This window comes from Patella vulgata, chromosome 9, assembly GCF_932274485.2.
Source record: "Patella vulgata chromosome 9, xgPatVulg1.2, whole genome shotgun sequence".
NCBI lineage: Eukaryota > Metazoa > Mollusca > Gastropoda > Patellidae > Patella > Patella vulgata.
The window spans coordinates 46,377,348-46,385,957 of record NC_065887.2 but is presented as its reverse complement, the minus strand read 5'-3'; positions in this window follow the sequence as shown (position 1 = coordinate 46,385,957).

Here is an 8,610-nt window from a genome sequence, read left to right as displayed (position 1 = left end):
ATCCAAACCACAGTGATGGTGAAATATTTTATTTGTAAATGATTTTTAACTACATCTATCAGTATTTAATTAATTAACAAACAATACAATAATATAATCTCTTTTAACTGATAAATTATCAATTGGTCCATATTAAACAATATTTTAAAAGCTATGAAATGCGGTTGCTCCTAAAAACATAACCACCCCGCACCCACTACTACATGTTGGTATGTCGAAAATTTCGAAATAATTTTGACCCGTTCTAATTCCCATAAAGGTTTATGTTCCAAGTTTAGGAAAAAAAAGAAAATTTAGAATGTTGACCTATAGCATGACGATCTGGCGGTCACGATCCACCCACCACCCTCACATCATTTTGGTATGCCGAAACTTTCGAAATATTTTTACCCCGTTCAAATTCCCATAAAGGTTTGTTCCAAGTTTAAAAAAATGGAAAATTTAGAAGTTTGACATGTAGCATCACAGATCTACAGGCATAAATAATTTTTAATATGGGGGTACAAAATAACAACCTTTATAATGTGTATTAATTTAACATAAGATAATCATTATGATAATAAAGAAAAATCAGTGAAATATAAATATAAATTAAAACATCTTATGGGTCTGACATAACATCCCTTTCCTCCCCTCCCTCCCAAACACAAAATCATATTGGTGTGTCCAAGTTTGAAATAATCGTTATTTGACCTCATTTAAAAACCCATCAAGTTTTATGTTCCAAGTTTAGAAAGTGAAAAATAGAATTTTAACCTTTGGCCTGAAAATATGGGAGCATAAAAATTAAATAATGTTTCCAAAATGTATAAAAAGTTAGTATCATAAGATATTTGATTTAAAATATGGAAAAGTAACCTCTCCACCCCTCGAAAAAAATTGTATTTTTGAAATGGTTATTTAAAATGGCGGATTGAGTTACCAACGACAAACACAATACACATTATAGACAATGAAAAATTTTGAATGTTGACCTCATATGTACTTATAAAGTATAATGTTACCCAAAACTAAATATTCTGATCTTTGTAAGCGTTTCTAACATCAATGGTCAGTATTGCGAGCCGGCTACCCAACCCTAACTCCCATTTAGGAAGGGGGAGGTAGGATTTTCCCAAGTGCTCTGATCAACTGGAAGTGTTTACTCACTACTGACCTTACATTGTAAATAAACATAATCATGAATATAATATAAATAAACAATAATAACAGTAGACATCTGTAGACGACTTCATTAGAAAAATACTAGTTTGGCAATAACAAGCTTATTTAGATAAATTGATGGAAATAACAAGCTTATTTAGATAAATTGATGGCAATAACAAGCTTATTTAGATAAATTGATGACCGTTGGTGATATATAACAATAGTTAAATCCAAATTGCAAACGAACCCCATCAATTTGTGAATCAAAATGTTACAGTAAAGGAACACCTGCTAACCAGTCTTGGACACACCTTTACATAGAGAAGTGATTTGATAGACTTTTAGTGAAGATATCGGTTTAAACTCTACATGATGAAACAAGCCCAAATGTAATGTTCTAGAGAAACGAAGCGAACTGCCTATATAGCTATAAGATATAACAGTAAACTAACTATTAGAGATAACTGTGGCCAATTTCAAGTCTTCAAAGATAACTGCCCCCGTCGAAGGCCAATGAATGGGGTGTGCACACCAGAATCGACGGAAAACGGAAAACTTCGTAGGAGACAGAAGTTTGTAATATATTTCATCCAGAATCGTGTTAAGATTAACAATGTCATAACCCTTGCGTTATGTTCGGAAAATTTTCGTGTCAGTAATATTCCTGAATAAATAACTGTCTTCGTTTTTTGGATGGATATAAAATGATACAGCACGGTGGTATTTTTCATAACACAGTTTGTAGTTTTTGTCTATCACGTAACTTGCAAATATGTTTTTATTCATTCGTCCATGAAAGACACACGGCACAGTGATCACGTGACAGCCATAATTGAAATTACTTTAAAATAAAATTCTGTACGACAATGCCATATAGTTTTCAATAATAATAACGACAATATGTTTAAAATTTAGCCTCTTCCAGCATGTGTATCAAATAAAAAATCATAACGGTAAACGTTACTTAAAACTAAACCTAGCATTGCTGGCTTATTGCCCTAGAAATTCCAACTGATGTCACAAGTCATCGGCGGATTTGGTATCGAAGATTTTGTCGGAAAAATATATTATTAATGACTGTTCTGAGGATTATATTCAACTAAGATTTAAATTTCTGTAACAACTGGTCAGCCAAACCATTAAATGCATGATCCAATTATTATTTTATTATCTACCGGTACCTGGAATCTATACAGAGCGTCGAAGAAGCGCAATTCCTGAGCGAGATTCACAATCCATACAGAGAGGTATGACTGTTATTGTAGCCAACAAGCAAGTTGATTGACTACTTAATCAAAAAGTAATAATTAAACCGTTAAATTTAGCCGAAAGTAGATTGATTTATGATACCATAGTGGCCGTTTCATTGTTTTTACCAATCGGTTTGTTTAAAGTTCAAGCGGCTAAAGCCGACAAAAAAACCCAGTTACAAATCAAAGGCTGGTTACGCGAGTCAATGTTTGGAAAAACAGCAGCTTCCGTCATGTACTCATGTCGATGACAAGTAAACAATAACCGTCAACTATCGGAGACTCGGAGGTTGCGTTTCTATGACAGTTCTAGCATTTCCCGAATTGTCGTAGTGGACACTAACTATGCGAGATAAGAAAGAAGTCGAAGGCCAGGCGGACCCGAGTGAAATAGGCAAGCAGGAGTCCTCCGATAAATCAGTCGGCCTTGGGCCTACGGACCAACGTTTGTGTCGAACGCTGATTATACCGCGTACCATATAGTCACGCTACTTCGCTATTTATAAAGTTGCATTTAATGAAATAAAAATATTGAGCTTAATCTATCGCACGAAATGCAATGTCGTCATTTATAAATATCGAACAGGTAGGCCCCATTTTAAAAATCCCCATGTATATCGCGAATAAGCCAAATTTGCCGTATGTAAATATACTGATTCTCGTAAATATAATTATTCTCGTCTTTCGACAAGTTATTATTTGTGTCTTCAAATTTGTACCATTCAAATGTCAACCCAACCATTTCAGACTTCACGTCTAACCGTTTCACGCATAGTCCGTGCAGAGCAATAACATCTCTTTGATCAAAGTAACAATTCTATCACATGTAAAGGCGTGCGCGAGCTTATTCGCGCGTATTGGAAAACTGTTCGGTTGCTTTATTTGAGAAGATACTGATATTACACTATAAAATTTGTTAATTTTTTCTTTGAAAATTCGGACAATTGGTAGCTCTTCGGGAAGGTTGATCATATCGCTTACCCTGTTTGTGTATTGTACGTTTTTATAATAGCTAGCAAATAATTTATGAGTTAATTAACTCACCTCTCAGACAGTTTTTCACCCTTGTTAATTAACACACCTTATTTACAGTTTTAACGCCGTAATACCGAGTAATAGTCGGAAAATTAATTTTCTTTCGAAAGACGTATAGATAACGCCCAAGACATAATTTTCTAGAAGGGCTGTGCACAGATTGACCACTTAGTAGTTCTCAGTGTATAGGGTCCACAAGCTGAAAACGTGATTTTTCGTACAATCAGTGCCATAATTCAGGAATTTACGGTCTGTTATGTGTGAATATCGAAATGAACCAAGATCTTTGGGTTATAAACTTACATATAATACAAGTTTCAACAAAGTCGGATAAAAATTCTGATCTCTATAGGGTCAACAAGCTAAAAACATGATTTTTCGTACAATCATGGGCCATAATCCACGAATGTTACGGTTCGATACATGCCAATATCGAAAGTAACCAAGATCTTTTGAAGATAAACCTATATTTCAAGTATTGTCAAAATCGGATAAGAATTGTGACCTGTAGAGGGTCCACAAACAATTGTGGACGCACAGACGGACAGGGTGGACAACAATATGTGTCCACATGAAAATGTGGGCGTATAAAAAGGAAGCAGAATTTATCAAGTATGGCCTCTAATAGTTTTAAGAATCCTCCAGTATTGCATAAGAATAAATCATATGTGAGCAATGGAAAAATGAAGTCAAAATGTGCCAGTTGATAACTGAAATAGAAAAGAGCCAGCAGTTGCCAAGCAATATACGCCCACATTTTGCAAAATATGGACAGAGAACAAGGTAAAAAAAAAAAGAAGCGATTTTTCGTACAATTAGGGCCCATAATCCAGGAAGCTATGGTCTGAAATGTGCGAATATTGAGAGGGACTGAGATATTTGGGATATAAAGATATAATTTAAGTTTCATCGAAATGGGATAAAAATTTTGATATCTAGTAGAGGGACCAAAAGCAAAAAACGTGATTTTTCGTACAATCATGGGCCATAATTCAGGAATTTACAATCCAATATGCACGAATATGAAAAGGAACTAAGATCTTTGGGTTATAAAGATATATTTGTGATTTCTAGAGAGTCCACAACCTTGATATACCATATATTTACACTATTTGCGTACAAGGGGCGGTCATAATGTCAGGCAGTTTTGGTCCAATTTTCATGTGATTCAAACTCAACCACCATTAGGGTGTAACGGTAATATATTCAATTGTTTTTTTAAATCGGATAAAAATTGTGACCTCTAGAGGGAACACAAGCTAAAAACATAATTTTTCGAACAATCAGAGGCTATAATCCAGGAAGTTACGTTCAGATATATGCAATTAACGAAAGGACTAAATCATAGTGATATCAACATCAATTTAAAGTTTGATCAATATCGGATCAAGTGTCATAATTCAGGAAGTTACGATCCGATATGCGCAAATATCAAGAGGAACCAAGATCTTTGGGTTATAAACATGTCATTCACGTTTCATTACACTATTTGCATATTGTCCGACAGTTTTGGCCCAATTTTCATGAAGTTCGAACTCAACATACATCACGGTGAAAAGGTGATATATTCAAACGTTTTTTTAAATCAGGTAAGAATTGTGACCTCTACAGGGTCCGCAAGCTAAATACACGATTTTTCATACAATCAGGGGCCATAATTCAGGAAGTTACGATTCAATATGCCCAAATATCGAAAGGGTTATAAACATGCATTTCAAGTTTCATCAAAATCATATCAAAATTGTGACCTCTAGATAGTCCACAACTTCGATATAACAGATGTTTACACTAATTGTGTACGAGGGGCGGCCATTTTCTCCAGCAGTTTTGGTCAGATTTTCATGAAATTCGAACTCATCTAATTTTACGGAGTAACGGTGATATATTTGACTGTTTTTTTAAATCAGATAAAAATTATGACCTCTATAGGGTCCACAAGCTAAAAACGCGATTTTTCGTACAATCACGGGCCATAATTCAGGAAGTTACGTTCAGGTATATGCAATTACCGAATGGAACCAAATCATTGGATAAAAATTGTGAGCTCTATAGGGTCCACAAGCCAAAAACGCGATTTTTTGAAGAATCAGGGGCCATAATCCATATCGCAAGGAACGGAGATCTTAGTGAGATAAACCTATATGTCAAGTTTCGTTGAAATCGGATAGAAATTGTGAACTGTAGAGTGTCTACAAACAATTGTGGACGTCCGGACGGACAGGGGCTAGACAATATACATCCACATGAAAATGTGGGCGTATAAAAACTTCAATTTTAGGACGTCACTCTAACAAAAAATCTAGCTCAAATTTCTACTGCAACAGTCGATTGCGAATAGTGAATGCTTTTCAAAAATATCAAACTATTGACATTCGGATAAAAATTGTAGGACGAATAGGATTTTGAAGATTGACTTACATTTTCAAAATAGTGTCACTTTCGGTGAATTTTAACATGATGAGATTTCTCTAAAAAGTTGAAAGACGACTCGTACTAACAAATATTTTTAAATAAGGCAAAATTAAAGATACATTATGGGAGATTAGATAAAGAGCTGGAAGTTCTCAATATAATAGTTAACCATTTTTCAAGAGATGGATAGAGAACAAACTAAACAAAAAGCGATTTTTCGTAACATCAAGGGCCATAATTCAAGAAGGTACGATCAGATATGTGTGAATATCGACAGGAACCAAGATCTTTGGGTTATAAACATGCATTTCAAGTTTCATTAAAATCCGATCAAAATTGTGACCTCCAAAGGGTTCACAACCTTGATATACCAGATGTTTACACTATTTGCGTAGAGGGGTAAGCCATTTTGTCTGGCAGTTTTCGTCCGATTTTCAAGAAATTCAAACTCACCTAACATTACTGTGTAACGGTGATATATTTGATTGTTTTTGTATATCAGATAATAATTGTGACCTCTAGAGGGACCACAAGCTAAAAACAGGATTTTTCATACAATCAGGTGACATAATCCAGGAAGTTACGATCTGATATGCACAAATATTGACAGTAACCAAGATCTTTGGGTTATAAACATGTATTTCAAGTTTCATCAAAATCGGATCACAATTGTGAATTTTTTTTAAATTAAGGGACCACAAGCTAAAAACGTTATTTTTCTTACGATCAAGGGCCATAATTCAAGACGGTACAATCAGATATGTGTGAATATCGAAAAGAACCAAGATCTTTGTGTTATAAACATGCATTTCAAGTTTCATCAAAATCGGATCAAAATTGTGACATATTCACATGTTTTTTTTTTTAAATTGGATACAAATTTTGACCTCTAGTGGGACAAGCTAAAAATGTGTTTTTTCATACAATCAAGGACCATAATTCAGGAAGTTACGATGCAATATGTGCGAATTTCGAAAGAAACCAAGATCTTTTTGTGTTATAAACATGTATTTCAAGTTTCATTAAAATCCGGTCAAAATTGTGACCTTTAGAGGTCCATAACCTTGATATACCAAATGTTTACAACATTTGCACGTGGGGGGGGGGGGGCCTTTTGTCTGACAGTTTTGGTCCGTTTTTCATGAAATTCGAACTCAACCAACAATATGGTGTAACGGTAACATATTCAAACGTTTTTTAAATCAGATAATAATTGTGACCTCTTGAGGGACCACAAGCTAAAAACGCGATTTTTCATACAATCAGGGACCAAGTTCAGCAAGTTACATATTCAAATGTTTTTTACATTAAATGTCGAAAGGAACCAAAATCTCTGGGTTATAAACATGCATTTAGAGTTTCATCAAATTGGGTGAAAATTGTGATCTCTAGAGTGTCCACATGAAAATGTGGGGGTATAAAAACTAGATAATGTAAAGGGAATTTGCTGAAAATTTCAGTCAAATTGATCCCTTCATAAAAGGATTTTAGCGATAGAACTTTTGGCCTAGCCTCGATCATGATTACTAAAGTCGGTACGATAAAAAATCAGTCTCAATTATCCATTTAATGATTAAATTATGAATGGATGTCGAACAGGAAATCGGAGTGTAATCCAATAACCATTGCAAGCTAGTTGATTTTGAGCTTGTTTTGTTAATAAATGTCTAATTAAGAATTTAGATAACATTTCAGGCCTAAAGAAAGACCTGCAATAGGCAGTTTTAGCTCTTGCATAGTGTATGTATGTTTAAAGAAGTTGGAAATCTAACATCTTCAAAGGGGAGATAATCGAAAAGTTTTTGTTGACATTATTGGCTTAATCAACCCATTTGTAATGTATTCTGACAGTTTCAAGTCAAAATCTTCAAAAATAAAAAAGTTATGCTCAGTATTTTCACACATTTCACTTTTGATCTTAAAATTTGGCAATATGCATGCGTCAGAGTAGTCAATGTCTCGACATAAAAGCCGAGAAATATGAACAGTTTCAAATTAGTGAAAGTAGCATCCAAATTGGTTGAAAAACGAAAAAATTCTCTCTGATGTCTAATATAGGTCTATTTTCGTTGATGACATCACTTCCTGTTATCATTTTCAAAGTTTTAGTTATTCACCTTTTGAACTAAATACCTTTCGGATGGTATAGAGTTTTATTTTGTAGAACATGTACTTTTTCCAAACACATGAGGAAAAAAAATAATAATCTGAACAAAAACAATAGTTTTTATACGCCCACATTGAAATTGCTTGTGGATGCTCTAGACGCTAAAGTTAATATCCGATTGACTTTAAATTTATACACAGTGTTTAAGGTCATTAGACGAACAAGCCTATTGATGTTCAGTGATTTCCGATAATTACTGCCAGTGTTATGGCCCTTTATCACTTCAAAATAACTTGTGGGTGCTCTGGAGGTCAAAGTTAATATCCGATTGAGTTTAAATGTATACACAGTGTTTCAGGTCATGAGATGAAGAAGTCTTATTTATTTTCAGCGATTTTTGATGATGACTGCAAGAGGTATGGCCCTTGATCACTTCAAAATATCTTGTAAATGCTCTATATGCTAAAGTTAATATCCAATTGACTTTAAATTGATACACAGTGTTTGAGGTCATGAGACGAAGAATTATGGCCCTTGATCACTTTGAAAAATCTTGTGACACTCTAGAGGCTAAAGTTATCATCCGATTGACTTCAGATTGATACACAGAGTTTAAAGTCTTGAGACAAAGAAGTATATTGATTTTCAATGAATCTTGAT